At 36.0% G+C, this 21,734-nt stretch overlaps 1 pseudogene; it reads left to right on the top strand.

Annotated features, from left to right (window-relative positions):
* Nucleotides 1–15,620: 15,620 nt before the first annotated feature.
* LOC132633976 (NADPH-dependent aldo-keto reductase, chloroplastic-like) lies at nucleotides 15,621–17,251 on the top strand (annotated as a pseudogene).
* The last annotated feature ends 4,483 nt before the right edge of the window (nucleotides 17,252–21,734 follow it).

Genomic DNA, 21,734 nt, shown 5'->3' with positions numbered 1-21,734 from the left:
TCTCCCTGTCTACCTGTGGGCATGAACATAGCATCCATAAAAGAACAAGGACGTTAGTACGAACAATGTACTGAGTATGTAAGGCATGTACAATAGCATAATAAAGAAATGAATGAGCATAAGATGAAGAACAAACCTGTAACTTATTGTCTCTTAAGACGGAGTCATGCATGCTAATTTTTATAATAAAAATAATATCATATCATACATTTATATAAGCTTCCCGACCATATAAGTACGGTGTGATCATCATTAACCTGCGTTCAAGCCTCCGACGTCCGGGGCGTAAGCTGCCCACTGTAGTGGTGTGTCTGCCCGGCCATGTAGGTACGGTGTTATACTGCCCGGCCATGTAGGCACGGTGTTATACTGCCCGGCCATGTAGGCACGGTGTGATCATACATGAAAATAACATAAAGCATGCATGAGAGCCCAAATGAAAGCTATGACTCTATCGAAGTGACGTAAGGTCGGTAACCTCCAATTACATTACGAAATAGTCATCATCGCTACGTCTCACCTTGAAGGAACTAATATCATGAGGTGAGACAGCAATAAGAAACAGCATCAATGAAATCACAAAGATGGGATCATAAGGTCGGTAACCTTCGATTACATTATGAAATAGTCATCGTCGCTATGTCTCACCTTGAAGGAACTAATATCATGAGGTGAGACAGCAATAAGAAACAACATCAACGAAATCACAAAGATGGAATCATCAAGCCCATATTAGCATCATCTCATAGGCTTCGAAATCTCTGAAATAGCATCATTATCATGGAGCATATCTCATCTTTATCTCATAGGAAACTCTTAAGACTCATGAACTTTCAACTCTTAGGATATAATAAGATCATGGAATATAAAAAATAGATCATAGCATAGAAGTCATGCCTTTGAAAGAAGGGCACTAGCCTTACATAACTTTACGTCTTCTTAACTTTATCAACTAAACGCTTTCCTTCCTAGCTCACGATTCTACATCCAAGAGAATTGTACTAAGGTTAGATTATTAGAAACACGTTTAAGTCTAGGCTAAAACGACTAAGGACTAACGAAAATTGGGCAACACCTCCTCTGTTTCTACAACTTTCCCCATACAATAAACAACTCCTAAACATCCATGACAACACCCATAATATCATAATCAATAGATTCTTCAAGTTAAACATTGTTTACTTCTCAAATTCACCTTTAAATCATCCATAACCATGACTATACTACAACGTCATATTTATTCTTCACATAACACTTCCTCAACATCATTAGTATCATTTATAACAAGATTATACTCATCTCATTCCAATAATCATGATTCACATTAACTTACTACTCAAAATACCATTTTCTCCATATTTGAATTCATATTCTACTTTCTTCTCTAACCCAAGTCCTTCAACCACTCAATACTCTTAATAACATGAAATTAACACAAAACTCACCTTTGAAAATGTAGGAATGGTCTTTGGATGAAATTACTTCACTTGAAGAAAACCCCAACTTTAATACCAAATAAATTCTTGGCTTCTACCAACCCTAGTGGGCCTCTTTTGCGTTTAATCCCCTTGATTCTTGGTAATTACTCCTTGTTTTCTCTTGGATATGTGCTCATATGGTGTATGGAATATTCTAGAGGTCTCATGAAGTGTTGAGGAGGTGAAATCTGGAAAAACAAAATGAAGGCAAGGGTCGTCTATTTATAACTGAAACTGGAAGTTTCCAGAGAAGCGGTTCGACGACCTGTCGATGGTCCATCGACTTGATTCGTCGACTTACTCCTGTAAATCCCTGATTGCAGAAACATGTTGACGGTTGGGTCGACGGTCCCGTCAACATGTCGACGGTCTATCGACTTGACCCGTCGAATTGCGCCTGCAGATCTCAGTATGCAGAAACATGTTGACGGTGCACAGGGACGGTCCGTCGATATGTCGACGGCCCATCGATGCTGGCTGGGGTCTGTAGAATTCCCTGATTCAGTTCAGATTTCGTCGATTCAATCCGTACAACTTCTAACTCCATAATTTACCCAGAATACCTACCGATACCTTTATACACGGAGTACAACACTTTATGTCTCCAAACTCGGGCACGGCTCTCCATTCTCAAGACATACTTGACTAGAAAATCATTAGTTCTACTATGACGAAGGCGAAGGGGGTAACACTTTATCAATTTGGCTGCCTTGTGAGTTCTCTACTGCATCATGTGTATTAACAATGCTCTCCTTCTCTGCATCTATTGTTTCTTCATCTCTGGCATAGTCTACAATATGATCCTCATGAGTACTATTTTCCAGTCCTATGATCTCCTTTCCTTTATTGGCAATATGAACTTCCGTACTACATTCATCCATTATCACTGGATCATTACCCATTTCTTCACTCTCTTTCTCTTGATATAGGACTAGATCTAGTCCTGAGGGCTCCATAATATCATATGCTGGCACTTGATCCTCATGGAAAATTGGTAGCATGTCACCCGATACTTCTTTTGCTATTGACAGCTGAATAATACATTTCTCTTTGTCTTTGTCACCTGCTTCCTTTGTGATTTCAACCTCATCAATACTATCCTTACATCCCAAATGAGCAATATCTTCAACTTCTTGAAGATCCTTTCCAATCTCCACCTCACTTGACCCTGAGACAGGTTTAGTTGCCTCCTCTTCTACCACTGCAATTATAGCAAATGAAGAGCTTTCAGTAGCCCCTCCTCTTTTTTAATGTTCATCAGTACCAGTGGGGGATCTTTCAGAGATGCTTACCACCTTATTAAAGTTCTTTTCCACCCAATCCTTAGTGCTTAACTTAGGATTTTGCACTACCTGATCCTCACCACTTTTCTGAATATCATTTTCCACATTGGCATTAACCACTTCTGCTGCATTATTCACTTTGCTGGATTCTTCCTCCTCATTAATTATTGATAGGACATCAAACTTGTTAGTGTTGATCATTATATCTTGCTTCTTTATCATGTTACCCTCATCACCATTATGATTACTATCCTCAGCCTTGTTTTCCCCTCCAATTGAATCTACATAATTCTTTGATCCAGGATAAGTCACCACCTTGCCACTAGATAACACCTTGGGAAGATATCGTTGAATAGGTTTTTGCCATCCTCTATAACCTCTTATATTCTCCTTCTTCCTTTTTTCTTGTCTAGGCTCTTCTACCCTCTCCTTATCATCACCTTGAACCTGAACCTGAGCAGCATCTTTGTTCCCTTGATCAATAATCTTATCAATATCTGGATGCAGGACTCGACAGTCATCATTAGAGTGACCTTGTAACATACATTCAGTACAGTACTTAGGGAGATGATCATATTGAATCTTAACTCTAACACTACGAATCTCCTTAGTATCTTCATCTTCTATGGCCATCATCACAAACTTAGGAAAATTTGCCAATAAATCCACTTGCACTTAACCCTAGCACAGTTTGGTCTAGTTTTGTTAACAGTGGCAAGATCCAATTGTAATGGCTTTCCAATAGCAGAAGCTAGTGAGAATAATAATTGTTTCACAAAAAAAGTTGGAAGAAGATTAGGGAACGAGATCCATGCCATAGCAGTCGTGGTTTCCTCATCAATCTTAAAGTTTGAATCATATATTAAAGGTCTCATCTGATAAGAAAATCCATCCTTCGACTTGAGCCAAAAATCACTCTTGGATGAAATAGTAATGAAATCTTCCAATCTAGTACATCATATTAAAACGTGCCTGTTTCTGAAAAATCCAACCTGACACTTTCCTTTAGCACCACATTGAGTTGGAATGATGTTCTTCAACTCTTCCAACTTTGGCCACCCTTATGAGAATTTACCAACTATTGCATATTGTAGATTCTCTATCACTTCCATTCTAGCAACTTCACTTGATGTCCAATTTACATAAGAAATCCATTCTACGTATGTAATCTTCTTCAAGGGAATGGGATCACACACATGCATAGAAACAACATCTGGATCTATCAAAGTATTGGCATATGAAGTTGTAGGGATAGTAGGAGGAAGCGGGTGAGTAGGGTTGTTAGCGAGGAGTGTCATTGATGGTAGAGGTGGGAAGTTGGATGATAATGAGATATCCAAAGGCTGGCCAACCGCCGTTGGCGGTTGGCCAGTAGGTGGTACCACCATGTGACTACATTAGGGTTAGGATTTGCAGGGGAGAGGAGAGAGAAGAGAGCAATCGCCTGCGACATTGTCTTAGCCGAGAATTCCAAAGATCTAAAATCTAGGCATTAGAGTTGGATCTGATATGAAAATTGTCGATCTGAGTGTATTTGATATGAAAATTGTCGATCTGATCTGATATGGGTGGCCGCCATGGCGAATTCAGTGTTCGGAGTACCTTTGCCCCTCAGATCTGGTCGCCGCCATGGCCTCCAATCGCCGGAATATTTTCACCCCTTAGATCTGGATATTTCTTGCATCTCTAGATTTGAGTGTATTTGTGTGTATTTATACATTTATTGAAGTTTGTATTTATGTCAGATTTATTTCACACATATACATTGTATATTTTGTCTGAATTTATGCATTTGTAGTATATATGCAATTCTGAATTTTCTGACCAATGTACTTCATACAGATACATGTGTACCTGTATGTAGTTATGCATTCTAGTATCTACGCAAGTCTGTATTTCTGAATGCATTTTCTGTATTCAACTTTTGTATATAAGTATTAATATGAAGAGTAAAATGCATAAATACATTAATAACTCATATCACTACCAACTAGGACCATTTATCTATACATTATGAATACAGTCAAATACACCATGTTAGCTCGTTCAAATATTTAGATATAATAGAACAATATATTCGAATACAGTCAAATACACCAAGTTAGCTCGCTCAAATATTGAGATACAGCGGAACAGTGTATTCGAATACAGTCAAATACACCAAGTTATCTCGCTGAAATATTTAGATACAACGGAACAGTGTATTCAAATACAGTTAAATACATCTGAAATAACTAAAAACTAGCTATGAAATGTAATTAACAAAAACGTACATACAGTTGGTTAGAAGCTCCTAAGCTATAGTTATTTATGTAAGTTGCTCAAATAAAAATGCTAATATATGGTGTTAGATGTTTCTAGAAGCATTTCCACTAAATAGCTTCGATTTCAAGGTTTTCAATAACAGTGTAAAGTAAAATTATGTCATACAATTTAAAACAAAAGAATAATTATGGTCAATAACCGTGTAAAGTAAAATTATGTCATACAATTTAAAACAAAAGAATAATTATGGTCATAAAGCCAAAAAAGGGAAAAAGTTAAATACATTCATCCAAAGTTACCCCCAAAATAGTTACCATAGTTGGGAAATGTCATATTTGAAAATTCGTTGGGAATTCATGTCTAGCCTTACGCTTATTTTCAAACGCGTAATTTCCCACAAATAAGAACTAAAAGGATACTCCCTCCGTCTCATTTTAAATGTTGTTTTAGTTCTTTCACGTTCATTAAGGGAAAAAAAAACAATATGCAATCTATAGTTTATTAAAGTTACCCTATTTATTTGATACTTTTAATTGAGAATTGAATACTATTAAGAAGAAATAGTTCTTTAGTATAAGGATATAGTTGGAAAATAATTACTAATTTTTGTCTTAATTTTTAAAGCGATAATTTTTTTGGGATAAATTTATTTTGCTAAAGCTATAGTTAAAATGAGACGAACTGAGTAGTACATGGAAAAAAGAGAGGATAAAAGGGTCCATAACATTAATAAGTATTGGGGCACGCGCATTTGGTTTGGAAGTAGAAGGAATTTAAGTATTGGCATTGAGTGTGCCTATGCTTACTTCAATTATTAATACAATAAATTTCCTGCTGGCCTAAGAAAATAGTACAATCGTGTTACGGTCGCATGGTTGCTTAAAAAGAGAGCCCCATTAATTTTATAATAATCGTTGACTTAACATATTTAAGCCGGTTTGAAAGTAATTAATTAATCCTAACCCCTCCACAACCCAAAGGTTGTACAGGTCTGAATCTCTGATAAGCTAGCACAGAGTATCTCTCTAGAAGTAAGAGCTTTATTTTGTGGTTGCTGGGGATGGATAACAACTTCCTAACTGTTTTCTGACTTTTGATGCAGTTCAATTAAAGTCAAGGATGCAGCTAGGAACTAGCATTTGGGGTGTGGGGAATAGATGATTATTTTATACCAAAAAATGTATTCCATCCGTTTTAATTTATGTGAACTCATTTGACTGGACACGACATTTAAGAAAGAGTGAAGACTTTTGAAACTTGTGGTTCAGAATAAGTCTTGAATATTTGTGTAGCTGTAAATCACTTCATAAAGTGAATTTGTTTCCAAATTAAGAAAGAGGTCATTCATTTTGACACGGACTAAAAAGGAAATGAGTTCACATAAATTGAAACAGAGAGAATATTTTTTGTAAGGAAAAAAAATGCATACAACTTACTCCTACGGACCCAAAATACTCGTTACTTTTCGCTTTTTGAAATTTAAACTGCATGAATTTCAACCAGCATTTCAAGATGTATTTTTTCACTAAATTGATATGAGAAAAATTATTATACGATTTTTGACGATACATTAATATTCAAAAATTAAAAGCAAAAATATTGAAATGATAAATGTCACTACCTTTATTTCTTATTATATGTCTTATTACTTGTCTTAATATTTAAAAAAATTAAAAGGAAAACAAATCAGCTTTTTAATTTTAAAATCTCACATGACATGTTCAAATCACATGATTCAAAGGTCATTATAATACATTGTACACATCTTTAGTTGGACACAAAATCAAAAGTTTTTCATACTTTCTTAAGCTCCATGAAAAATTAAACTAAGACATATAAAATGAAACGGAGCGAGTACTTAGGGAGGAAAAGTGAAAAACATGAGAATAACAAAGTTTGTTCAAAATTTAGTTATATGTCCTTTTCGCAGAAGATCACTAGCAAATTATAAATAAAATAATTTTTTTTTATAAAAATATTTTCTTCTATTCAAATTGTAAGTAGGCATGGAAGATTATTTTCTCAGAAAAATACTAGATAGAGAGGGCGGCACTAGAAAAATTTGATGATGCCATTCACCGCCTATATTCATGTTTAGAGTCAACTAAAGTTTAAAAGAAAATATATACTAAAAAAAAAAAGAGTCAACTCAAGTTTTTATTTACTCAAAATATTATCAAGTGGTATTAATATTCTTATCAAACTTTAAAAGATTTAGACTGATCTTTTGGTTCATCTGCTCTTCCTTCACTTGGGCTAGGAAACAAAGGGGAGTCTCTCTGTTCTGCTAATATTTCCAGTTTTAGTCCATTTGAATTTAATAGTGCACTATTAAAATAAAAAGGGCGGTTTTCAAAACGGAAGTCAGCTTCTTGACCTTTCTCTTTCATCCAAATAAAAATTGTACATTTTTCAATTTTATTTAGTGATTAGGGCCAGTTTGGCCGTCCTCTAGATATAGCGACAAATAAAATCTGTTGATTAATTAGGATACTAGTGAATATGATCGCGCTTTGTGCGGTTATTAAAGAAAATTTAATATATGTGACTAAAGAATTATTTTTGTGAGTCTTATATTAAAAATATCTATCTTTACTTTTGATCAGTTTATCTCTCTACATACCACAATAGAAATAATGTTGGTTGTTCCTTGATATAATTGTATTCTCAGGTTTTATTGCTCTTCTTTCATATCCTTAAGCCTCACTTAACTGTTGTTACCTTCTTGTTACATTTGTCAAAATTGCATGATAAACAATTCAATTTATAGAAAAATTGAACTTTAAAATAAATACTACTATATTTCATATGAGATACTGAATGAAAAATCCCACACAACATATAAATTTTTGTAATGTATTGTTGTAATTTTGTAATGATCTTGTGGTACTTACAATATTAATTCAAGAATAATAAATATCAGAAAATTCAACACAAGTTCAAAAAATTAATTTTATATTCGTTCATAAGATCTACATTATATTTCAAAGCAAATTACATAACCCCATCATTTCTTAGATCTACATTATATTTCAAAGCAAATTACATAACCCCATCATTTCTTAAAGTGAAAGAGGAAAAAGCAAAAGTGATAAATAGTGTAAATATGTAGTAAAAGAATATTTTGTAAATCTTCTATTTTAGGTTAGTATAGTTTGTATCCTAATAGGACATTATAACTATGGTATATTTACCAACTCAATCAATGAGAATAATCACGGAATTAATCTCTTTCATGGTATCAGATACTAGGGTTTCTTTTCCTTCTCTTCCGCTGCCCTAATTCTCCGACGTCCTCTACCCACTTTTCCGACGTCTTCTTCTTCTTCTTCTTCTTCTTCGATTTCCGTCCATTTTTCTTGCCTTCCATCAATGGCAAACACCAAGTTCCATCCTGCTTTGGCTGTCTCCAACATCAAGAATCACATCCCAATCATTCTTGAGATGGAAACGGATCATTATTCGGCTTGGGCCGAATTATTCAAACTTCATGCCCGGTCTCACCGTGTCCTTTCCCACATTCTGCCAACCGGAAAGGAGAAGGCTCCTACCACCGACGACGAAAAGGAGTTGTGGTACACTTTGGATGCCACGGTACTTCAATGGGTATATGCAACCATCTCCATGGACTTATTGCATACAATCATCGAAGAAGACCTATCGGCAAAGGAGGCCTGGGATCGCCTCCGTAATCTTTTTCAAGACAACAAAAACTCCCGTGCCGTTGCTTTGGAACATGATTTCTCTCATGTCAAGATGCGGGATTTTCCAAACGCTTCGGCGTATTGCCAACGTCTCAAGACCTTAGCCGATCAACTTAAAAGTGTGGGGGCTCCGGTGACCGACAACCGCCTCGTTCTCCAACTGGTGGCTAGACTCCCAGAGGCATACAAGAATTTGGGTACCTACATCCGCCAAAGTAAGCCTCTTCTACTATTCTCCGAAGCTCGGTCAAGTTTGTGCCTTGAGGAAAAGGTGTTGGCTGAAATGCATGATGACTCGCCCGCGGCTATGGTGGCTAATTCCAAACGTGATTTTGATGACTCTTCTCATCTGGAAAATTCTGGTCGTTCTCACCATCATCGGGGCAAAAATAACAACAAAAACCGCGGCTCTAGCGGCGGGAATAATAACGGCGGTGGCCGTGGTTCGGGCGGCGGCAGTGGCAGCCGACGCCGTGGAGGACGCCCCTCAGGTGACCAGCAGCAGTGGCAACAGCCCTCCTCACCGTGGCAGTGGGTTGGATGCCTCAGTGGGCTCCCCCTTGCCCGTATCCTACCACGCAGTGGGCTCGGCCACAGCAGCAGTGGCAGCCGCCATCTTCTTCATTTGGCCCGAGGTCGCTGGCCCAGCCTGGCATTTTGGGCTCGCAACCACAGCAACAGGCATATGCAGCCGCGGGTCCCCCGACGCAATGGACTCCGACGAATATTGAATCGGCTATGCACACGATGACGTTGAACCAACCCGATTCGAATTGGTATATGGATACCGGCGCCACGTCCCATATGACATCCACAAAAGGTACTCTCTCATCTTATTTTAATTTGAGCAATCGTAATACTGGCATTGTTGTCGGTAATGGTAATTCAATTCCAATTCGAGGTTGTGGTCATGCTAAATTGTCTCCCCCGAACCCTCCTTTATTGTTAAACAATGTCCTTCATGCGCCAAAACTCATAAAGAATTTGATATCGGTTCGTAAATTTACTACTGATAACTATGTGAGTGTTGAATTTGATCCGTATGGGTTTTCTGTTAAGGATTTCCGGACTGGGATGGCTCTCATGAGATGTAATAGTAGGGGTGCTCTCTATCCATTGTCCACCTTCAAATTTTCCTCCAATTCACCGTCGACTTTTGCTGCCTTGTCTTCTACCCATTGGCATGATCGTTTGGGCCACCCGGGAGCTTCTATTTTGGATTTTCTTAGGCGTAATAAAAGCATTGAATGTAATAGTTCTAGTTCATCTAGTATTTGTCATTCTTGCGTTCTTGGTAAACATGTTAAGTTGCCATTTGCTAGTTCTATTTCCGAAACTTTGTTTCCATTTGACATTATTCATAGTGATTTGTGGACTTCTCCAATTTTGAGTTCTATGGGCCATCGTTATTATGTTCTGTTTTTGGATGATTTTACCAACTATTTGTGGACTTTCCCTTTGGCTAGAAAATCTGATGTTTACTCAAAATTCATGGATTTTAAGACCCATATTCTTACTCAATTTGAACGTCCTATCAAGAATGTCCAATGTGATAATGGGAGGGAATATACTAATAGTCAATTCGGAAAATTTTGTGCATCCAATGGGATGTCTTTCCGTCTTTCGTGTCCTCATACATCCTCTCAAAATGGGAAAGCAGAAAGAAAAATTCGTTCACTAAATAATGTCATTCGGACTCTTCTTGCTCATGCCTTCATTCCTCCGTCTTTTTGGCATCATGCATTGCAAATGACGACGTATCTCATTAATATTTTACCAAGTAAGCTATTGGGTCACAAATCACCTTTAGAGGTCCTTTACCAACGGAAACCATCTTATTCTCATCTCCGAGTCTTTGGGTGTTTATGTTATCCCCTTTTTCCGTCTACTACTATTCACAAGTTGCACCCTCGGTCAACTCCATGTGTCTTTTTGAGATATCCACCAAACCATCGTGGCTACAAATGTTTTGATTTATCCTCAAATAAAATCATTATTTGTCGTCACGTTTTATTTGATGAGACTCAATTTCAGTTTTCCAAAATCCATACTCCCGCTCTCACCTCTTATGACTTCCTTGATGATGGCCTCTCTCCTTACTTGATCCATCATATAGCCGCCAGCCCTCCACCGCTGCCCTGTCCCCCTCCGTCGCTGCCCGTGACTCAGGACCACGCCGACCCCTCCCCACCTGGGCAGCAGCCTCCATCGTCCTCTACGCAGGACCAGTCCGCCCCTCTCCCCCACTAGCTTCCCACCACCCCGCAAAACTCGACCATTTCTCCACCTGTCCAGCCCAATACCCACACACGCATGGTCACTCGTAGTCAGCGCGGGATTTTCAAACCCAAGCACCCATTTAATCTACATGCGGTGGTTACCAAGTCCCCCATACCTCGTAAACCGTTGGATGCGCTACGTGACCCAAATTGGAAATTGGCCATGGATGATGAATATGATGCTCTTATTAAAAATAAGACGTGGGATTTGGTATCCCGTCCACCTAATGTGAATGTTATTCGGTCTATGTGGATTTTTACTCATAAAGAAAAGTCTAATGGTGATTTTGAGAGGCATAAAGCCCGTCTTGTAGGTGATGGCAAAACACAGCAGGTTGGCATTGATTGTGGTGAGACTTTCAGTCCGGTCGTGAAGCCAGCAACGATCCGCACTGTCTTAAGTCTAGCTCTATCTAAACATTGGCCCATTCATCAGTTGGATGTCAAAAATGCATTTCTTCATGGCGAGCTCAAGGAGACGGTTTATATGCATCAGCCTATGGGTTTTAGAGACCCATCTCGTCCCGATTATGTATGTTTGTTGCGCAAGTCCTTATATGGGCTTAAACAGGCACCGAGAGCTTGGTATAAAAGATTTGCTGACTTTGTTTCTTCCATTAGTTTTGCTAATAGCAGGTCTGACCACTCCTTGTTCATCTATCGCAAAGGGCACCACTTGGCTTACATTTTACTATATGTGGATGATATTATTCTTACTGCTTCTTCAGATGCTCTCCGCTGTTCTATTATGGGCCTTCTTGGCTCAGAATTTGCTATGAAGGACTTAGGTCCTTTGAACTATTTTCTTGGAATTGCGGTGACCCGTCACAAGGGTGGTATGTTTCTATCACAACGAAGTTATGCTACGGACATTATTGAACGTGCAGGAATGTCCTCGTGTAAGCCTTCTTCCACTCCGGTTGACACTAAACCGAAGGTCAGTGCCTCTTCTGGCGATCTGTGTGACGATCCCACTCATTTCCGGAGCCTTGCAGGTGCTCTTCAGTATCTTACCTTCACCAGACTGGATATTTCTTATGCCGTACAGCAGATTTGTCTTCATATGCATGCTCCACGAGATACGCATATGCTTGCTCTTAAGCGGATTATTCGGTATATTCAGGGTACTCTTGATCATGGTTTGCATCTCTACTCATCTTCAGTTACTGATTTGGTTTCATACACTGATGCTGATTGGGGGAGATGTCCAGACACCAGACGCTCGACGTCGGGTTATTGCTTGTTTTTGGGAGATAATTTGATATCCTGGTCATCTAAGCGCCAACCTACTCTTTCCCGCTCTAGTGCGGAAGCAGAATATAGGGGGGTTGCTAATGTTGTCTCTGAATCATGCTGGATACGTAACCTCCTCTTGGAACTACATTGTCCGATCCCTAAGGCTACTTTAGTTTATTGTGATAATGTCAGTGCCATTTACCTGTCAGGAAATCCAGTCCAACATCAGCGCACCAAGCACATTGAGATGGATATACATTTTGTTCGTGAAAAGGTGGCGCGCGGCCGCGGCCACGTCCGTGTCCTTCATGTTCCGTCCCGATATCAGCTCGCCGATATTTTCACTAAAGGACTGCCACAGGTCTTATTTGAAGATTTTCGGGACAGTCTCAGCGTTCGTAAACCTCCCGTTTCGACTGCGGGGGTGTGATAAATAGTGTAAATATGTAGTAAAAGAATATTTTGTAAATCTTCTATTTTAGGTTAGTATAGTTTGTATCCTAATAGGACATTATAACTATGATATATTTACCAACTCAATCAATGAGAATAATCACGGAATTAATCTCTTTCAAAAAGTTACTAATTTGCACTTAATAGTGCTTAGGCCATCTATTTTAAAAAGAATCCTTAGTTAGGCCCTTTCTAATATGTTCGAGCGAATTCACAAGTACAAATGATACTCTTATGCGATGATATAATTTCAGATTCTACAAAAAAATTAATAATACGAATATATACTTTCAGTGTAAAAGTGTCACCTCACTTTGGCTAAGACCAGCTTTATATAGATGTACATTTTTTCTTTCAATGTATTTCTCCCATATCCGTATCTTAACATTCTTTTTTCCTAATTCTACTCAAATAAAAAATGTTCCTTCTTTTTCGCATCATAACTTATTGCATATAAAATCTCAAAATCTATGTCCTATTCTCCAAAGGTAATGCTAATATGCTATCATTTAGACTCTTATTTCTTCTCCCTATAAAGTCAAAGAGCAAACTAAGGAAAATGGAACATACATATACTTACAATTAGAATATCTATCTGATTTGCTTCCACTACAAAGAATTCCTCCAATTTTACATGTACGAAAAAATTGAAATTAATTAGTAGTATATATGTTCTAGAAAGTTGGCGATAACTGCCGCTTTCACCTTATAATCTCCCAATGTCACAGGCGTTACCTTCTCCTTATTTTGTTGTTGCTTTAGATCTTTCTTCAAAGTAAAAATTAAGGAATATGAAATTTTATCAGAGAAGAGTTAGGAGTCTTAACATCAATTCAAGCGAATTGAAGGCAGAGTTACGCTGGATTTTATGATTGTACCAAAGGTAAACCAATTTAATAGTATAGAGCATCATTTACGCTAGAAAGAGGTACTATGTATATTCACAGGAATCGAAATTATTAAATAGGCACTCCAAAGAGCCATTATTTTCTTTCACAGTGCACGTGACACGCAAAACAAATTTTCCAAACCCCACTCTCATGATTATTCTCATTTTGAAGTGAATGGAGAGATTAGAGAGGGATCACTATAGAAAGACTCAATAACACAAATCATTAATATAAATTATCATCCTGTATAAAAAAAGTCAACCAAATCAAGAAATTGAGCAATCCCTAATTTAAACCACTACAAAATTTGCAAGAACGTTTAGTTTAAGAACCCTATATATATCACACAAAGAAAAACCAGAAAAGAAATTTTCTCTAATTCAGCATGAATGATGGATAGCCAAAGAATACTCTATACCTGGCAAAACTTTCTCATGGGATAAAGAATCATAGTTATTATTTTCTGATGCATGGGTTTTTGGCTTTGACCATATACAACACACACACAAAAGCAAAAAAAAAAAAATTGACTCGGAAGTGAAAGGTGTGTACGAACTACAAAGTAATACCAGATCAATTTTGTTAGATAAAAGCTTGCCAAGCTATCTCGGGAATTCAATATAAAGATAATTATTATAATATCATCATCATCTAAGTCTCCTCCATACACAAATATAGTCTGCTTATGTACAAGTGTGGATACATGAATATTTGTTGAAACATTTGGTTTTTACTCTAATTTCAACATATAATAAGTACTGTTAAGAAAAGGATTTGGAAACTCACCACACTGTAGTTGGGATGAAACCATAGACCACTATATATAGTTAGATGGAAATTGAACGGTCAAGTGGAGAATTGTAAAGAACAAAAAATAAATACTAACAAATTAGATACAATTAATACTCATGATTTTGTAATTACTGTTAGGTTTTTGAATTTTCCCTTCCTATGTGGAATTGGATTAATAAAACCCAATTCAATTTGGACCAGGCCAATTTTGCCCAAAATTTCCTCTATATATAGGATCAATTTAGGTCTTATTTGAGAACACAAGAGTGAATTTATAGCAGTCATATAGAGAGAAAAACGTGAGAGAGAAAACAAATTTTCGTCCAGAAATTTTCTGCTACAGCAGTCCGCTTTAAATTGCGTTTTCCGATTCGTTAACCATTGGATCGTGCTGAAATTTGAACTGGGGGTTCTCAACATCTGGTTCTTAGATTTCAACGGTGGAGATCGGATTTTGTGGTCTATAGCTCGTTTTTGGGGGTGATTTCTCTCCTTTCTTCACTAGTTTTGGTGCTATCTTTTATGTATTGTTGCTCCGTGCTTGGCTTTGTTGTTGTAGCCATTTGGAGAACATTATTGTAACTCTTGTTGTTTATAGTGGAGCTTTTGTGGGCCGGAGGTCCCGTGGATGTTTCCTCTTCACCTTGAAGGGGTTTTACCACGTAAATTTGGTGTCTCTTCCATTCGATTTATCTTTGCTTGCTTTGCTATTTTATTGTTGGTATAGCTGCTACCTGGATTTCCGTTTGTGCTAGTGTTTACTGTCTTCTCTTGATTCAAATAGTGTGGGAAGTTTCGACTTGGGTATTTCTTCCGCTGTTACCTCGTCATGCAATTTGGTTATTGTTTGTTTCTTCCCAACAATTACTTCCATAAACGGTTGCAAAAATGATACAAAGAGCTTTATTTTATAACTTTCTTTGTCATTAAAGCTGCTTCTTATATCCAATTAAATTGAATCTCTTCCTCTTCATTATTTAAGACTCATTATCGTATATAGTGAAAGATATAATGAGTCTGTCGTGGTCTGGTTCTTTATTGCGTTCATTTATGATATGAGCTAATGAAAGGAAGAGTTACACCCATTTGTATAAAATTGTTACATCCGTTATATAACCATTACATTTTTTCTTTAGGAAGAGGCAATTTTTTAATAGGACAAATGAAGATAAAAGGCAAAAAAATAGAAAAAAGATAAATGGTTTTCTTGATCATCTAGGGGTGCCACATCACCTCTCTTATGCCTAGCTTTATATTATATGTAGATTGTATCACACCGTCACATCTGAAAGTTTTGACTTTTTGTGGAACACAAACTATATAAATCCAATCTAAATTGGTTTCACGCATCAGCTATATCATACACAAATTAAAGAGAGAAAATTAAAACACACTGCCAAAAAAAAAAAAATGGAAGGAAAGATGAGAAGCTATCAGACAATGCTAAACAATGGTGAAACTCTACCCATTATGGGTTTGGGTACATATTCTGGCGAAAATGATAGAGAAACAACTGAGAGAGCCATTAGAACGGCGATAAAGGTTAGTGAATTTCTGCTTCTTTTTTCTTCAGGTTTTGTTAATGGTATATTTCTGCATTGGAAATTTAATTTGGATCGTTGTTTGGTGCAGATACGGCGAAAATATGCGGTTCTGAGCAGGCTCTGGGCAATGCATTAAGACGAGCGATTTCTGATGAGTTGGTAGGGAGGGAAGACATTCATGTCACCTCTAAACTATGATTATGGTCAAGTGATCACCATGATCCTGTTTCTGCACTTCAACAAACCCTACAGTAAGTGCCAATGCGCGTGTTTTTGTGTAACACTATTTCCTTATCGGTTTCAAAAGGAGTGACGCATTTATATAGTTAGAAATAATTTAACTTAACTTCCATTTTAACAAAAAAATATTTGCTTCTGACAGTAGTAGCTAAACCATTTACGTACGCTTTTTTGCAGGAGGTTAGGGATGGATCGAATACATAGACATGTATTTGGTGCATTGGCCAGTGGCTTTGAAGCCATGGGTGGATTATCCAATTCCCAAAGAAGAAGACTTCGAGGAATTTGACATGGAGAATACCTGGTCCGGCATGGAGAGGTGCTTGGAGATGGGCTTGTGTAGGTCCATCGGTGTCAGCAATTTTCCTTCTACAAAAATTGAAGAACTGCTTGATTTTGCTTGTGTCGCTCCCGCTGTCAATCAGCTATATATATTGCAACATAATATGCAGAAGCGGATCTAAAAGTGGACAATATCACTAATCTGCTTTGTAGTTGACAGGTGGAAATGCATCCAATGTGGAGGCAAAGAAAGTTGAAGGCAATATGTAGGGATTATGAGATTCATGTAAGTGCATATTCACCTCTTGGTGATCCAGGTGGAAATGCCTGGAGAACTACTACTGTTGTTGATCATCCCATCATGCGATTCATTGCCCGCAAGCATAATGCAACTCCAGCTCAAAGTAAGAGATCATACACAGAAACACACATTATGCATTTAATTTTTTATAGATATGAGATCACTAGAATGAGAAATAATTATTGACTTTTCTTTCTTGAATTTTCATTTATTAGGTTGCTCTAAGATGGGGCTTGTCTCAAGGATCAAGCGTTATAGTGAAGAGCTTCAATCAAAGAAGAATGAAAGAGAATATCGGGCCCTTCATTTGAAGTTAGACGAATGGGATTTACTTGACATAAATAAGATGGAGGAGAGGAAGATCATGAGGGGAGAGTGTCTATCCAATGATCCAACAAGCTCTTACAGAACTATTGAGGAGGTTTGGGATGGCGAGATTTAATAATCTCTTCGAAATTGGCTTTTAATTTTGGCAAACTTTAAAAATGTAAAGACAGAACATGAATATACCCACTAGCTAGTTGCATGAAAATATTGATAGAAGCAAAAGAATAAAAAATTACTTCTCTATAATTGGAAAAGTTTAAATTTACCATATATTATACTTTAGGGTCAATTAATTTCTTGTTGTTAGCAAATTATCTCGTATTTGCACTTTACTCTAGTGGAGTTCCAGAATGGACTATGGGAGTTTTGAACCAGATCAAAGTATTGACATGTTGGATTCCGCTTATCAAAATAATTCTAGAAAACATCCAAATTTATTCCTCTATTGTGATTATGAATTTAAAATTACTCTCCATTATAGTTAGGTTAAGGAAATTGCTTTTTCGGAAAGATTTCAAATTATATTCCCTTTGAAGGTTCTGCTCTAGTTTCCCTCTCTTTTTGCTTTATGTTATTTCATCTCTTTTTCACTTTACCAATTAAACAAGCCACCTCCTGGACCCTGGTGGTTTGTTGTTCTTTTTTTTTTTTTTTGGGGGGGGAATTTTTGACCTAAATAATACATTATTTGAAACAATTAACTAGAATAATATATATTTTTAAAATTTACAGAAATAGAATAAACGCAGTTGTGAGTAACGTTTTAGGTAACTTTTTTTCGTTAAAATATTTAATAAAATATTACCAAAAACATTACTTACAATTACGTTTATTTTATTTCTGTAAATTTTAAAAGTATTGTATTATTCTTATTAATTGTTTTAAATAATGTATTTTATTGGTCAAAATTTTTTTCCATAAAAAAAGAAGGTGACTCTTTTAAATTAGGCACACGCTTCCAAGTTGGGAGCATCGAGTGCGCCTCTGCGTTTGCAATACAATAAAGTACTACTATAGAAGTACTCCATAATTAATGATATATATATATAATATCAAAAGCATGAACTCTCAAAACTGAAAGTTAAATTACGTAAATTTTCGTAACTTAAATTAAAAAGTTAAACTACTTTATTAGCCTTCTTAACTTAAAACCTAATTCCCGTACAAAAAAAAAAAAAAAAAAAAAAACCTACGCCTAACAAACATCCCCAACCAAGCTTCCTACTCCCAACAGTCACAACCATTTGTCTAAATGCATACAAATATCCCAACGTTTCAAACTCCTTCATTTACAGTTGCAACTATTCCATTCGCTAACCTGTCTTCTTTCTTCCAAACACTGCTATTTACTTCCCCTAATTAAAGATTTGTTTTTGGGGACATCAATTACGGTCTTGCTCCGAGTATGGTGATAGCATTTTTCGAATCCAACAATCTTTACAATTTCATATACACTTTAATTTGATCGTCGGATATACATAGTAGGTACCAACTTTTCTGTTGCTATTCTAAGTTTAAGTAGTTTATGCTTGCAGTTTCAAGAGTTGTTGTCATGCAGTCACTTGGAAGTGAGGAAGGGAAGGAATTGAAAAACAAGAATATGAGATATGAAAATCCTTTTATCATTCTTGGCTCTTTTTCTATTTGGCTTTACCAATTTTTTTTCCTTAGACCTATATATAGACAATTCAGATTTCACTTATTTTTAAAAAGATCATCAATTTTTAATTTGTATGTTAACAGTTGTTACATGCACGTGATGCGACAAACTTATGAGAGAAAATTGTTTCCATGAACAATAATAAATCAAATCAACAAAAATCATAATTAGCGGTGTGTTCATCACGTTAGATACAATCAATAAGCGGGCTTTTATTTGTTCTCATCTCTCCAGAAGTTTCCCAACAGTCATGTCCTAATCACCTAGAGTTCAAGACACTTGGAAATTCAATTCGCACATTGACTTAATGTTGTCACAGTATTTTATTTTATTTGTTTTTTCACCCAGTGTTCGACATCTGTATTAAGGTCCGACAAAATTGGGATTCGCATTGGAAAGTCTCACAGATTTCATGTATGCTGGTTAATTGATATTTGATTGGTTATAGTAAAGTTTTTTTTTTTTTTAATAAATGTGTTAAACTCTTAATATGTTCTCCTTGCAGTTGATATTGGCTTGCACAAATTTCTACTATTCATGGAAGAGCATTAATACCAATGAAAAATGTTCAGGTGGAGATCGAGGATTTAAAAATGATTCTTTAATTTAAGGAGAAATTACTTCATCATCATTATTGTTTTTATTGATGAGTGATCATGTAATTAAAAAGACATATAAACATATATATCTAAGGAGTGTTGGTACATCTTAACCCGTATTTGTAATATTGAGAAAACTAGAAACAGAGATGTAAAGAAGAACACCTGATATTTACTAAGTTGCATTAATATACAATAAGAAGAAGAAATATTTTGCATGCAAAAATGTCATTGATGGGCACGAACGAAAGATGATGTCTTCATCTCCATCTTAAAATGGGTTTACTTGACGACCTCTTCTAAATAGCTATTCACGAGAAGCAAATCTTAAGGCGTAAAAGGACGGAAATTCATTACCGTCTCAAATTGAGAAATTAGAGATCTCCTTAATTACAAGTGGAGTTCTATTTTCTCTCTCTCAACTTATAGTTTATTTATATATAAATATTTACCCCTTTGTGTTTTGTGATATTCATTGTACAAATATTATGGTAGATATTTATCATATGTGAAATTCAAGATATATTTTATTTGTGTACACGTGATGAATGGGAATAGGTTTTAGGTTAATTTTGTTATTCCTCCTATCAAATGAAATTGATTAATTGGTACACAATTCGGTAGCACGCGTGAAATTATATTAATGCTTATTTTCAAGGTTATATGATATGAATTAGATTTACATTAATACTTGAAACTATAAATCATGAGAATAAATGATGTTTATAATTAGATATTGTTTAAATGTTGGTGACCTTTTTATCATGAATTGGATGCCTCGAGGGAAACATAAAATGTTTTATGCATTATGCTTGAAAACAAAAAAATGTAAATAATTTGAATTTTGGCGATTCACATTGATCACTCATAGAAACTACTTTATATTTTTCTTTTATATTTATTATTCTTTTTTTGTTTTAACAATTGATATTATTTTATAAAATTATATTACACGATTCAGAATACACGTGCAGGGCACGTGTCGAAAATCCAGTGTGTGTATATATATATATTGTTGGCCAAACTGATACGGTCACTATTGATAGCATCATTGCGTAGAAAAAGCTCCTGTTAACTTTCTAGTCGTTGACTTAATAAGCTTTTAGCAAATAGGGAAGTTGCTAACCAACACAAATCCATCCATAACCCAAAGGTTAAGGGTCATAACCCATTTAGTTCAAAATATCTGAATCTCTGATTCACACGATATGCGCAAGAACGGATACCTACTGCCCAGCTTTATTTTTTGGTTGGTGTGTTTGGGTGGCGAGGGTGGGGGAGATTTGCTTATACATACTTAATTGTACAAGATAAAAGATATTGCAGCAGTGCATATTAATTATTCAACGAAAGGATAACTTTTAAATGATTCATGACACATGGGAAATAGATCGGAAGAGTATAAGTTAAGATGCCAAAGAAAGTTCTCTCGCGATTTATAGGTTGTTTTTTTTCAAAGAATGATTTGTAAGTTGTTTAGGCCCCCTCTTTAGGTATGCTGAAGAAATTTGATGTCTAACATTGAAATGATATTCTAAACTTTTTCTTAAAATTAATCCACCACAAATTTGAAATATATTATTTGATAGGAGATTAGGAGTATAAATTATCGTAGAGAATATGTCAGCATTTTGCAATAACTATCAAATTCGACCAAAAAACCTTTAATGCGGAATAACCACCCAAGAAATGCCATATTTGAAAATCCGTCGGGTATTCACGTCTAAGCCTAACACTTATTTTCAAACGTGTTTCCCACAAAATAAAAAAGAAAAAAAACTCTTATTAACACACATAAAAGAACTAAAAGAATACTCTCTCCATTTCAAAATAAGTGTCCACTTGCCATTTACCACACCCCTTAAGAAAATATAACTCCTAAAAAATATTTTGACTAAATTACCCTCGGTTAAATAATACACATTTGACTTGGCACGGAGTTTAAGCAATAAAGGAAGACTTTTGAAATATGTGGTCCAAAATAAGCCTTAGATATTTATGTGGCTGTAAATTATCTCATGAACTATAAATATTTCTAACTATAGAAATGTGTCAATCTTTTTGGGACAAACTAATAACGAAAGTAAGACAATCTTTTTGGGACGGAGGGAGTATCTAATTAATATAGCTTTTTTTATTAGATAAAAACTGACTTATCTAAATAGGAATAAATTTGGAAGAAAATAATTAATTTCTTCTGGATTATATACGTGAGGACACTTATTTTGAATCAAAATAAAAACGGTACGTGAACACCGGAGGGAATAATAAATGAAAAGAAGAAAAGAATAAACACGCGCATTTGGTTTGGAAGTAGAAGGAATTTAAGTATTGGCATTGAATATAAACTTCCTGCTGGCCTAACAGACAGTACAATCGCGTTATCGGTCGCATAGGATTG

The sequence above is a fragment of the Lycium barbarum genome, chromosome 3 (genome assembly GCF_019175385.1).
Source record: "Lycium barbarum isolate Lr01 chromosome 3, ASM1917538v2, whole genome shotgun sequence".
NCBI classification, from domain to species: domain Eukaryota; kingdom Viridiplantae; phylum Streptophyta; class Magnoliopsida; order Solanales; family Solanaceae; genus Lycium; species Lycium barbarum.
Note: the sequence above shows the minus strand (reverse complement) of the source record. Positions and strands in the feature narration are given on the sequence as shown.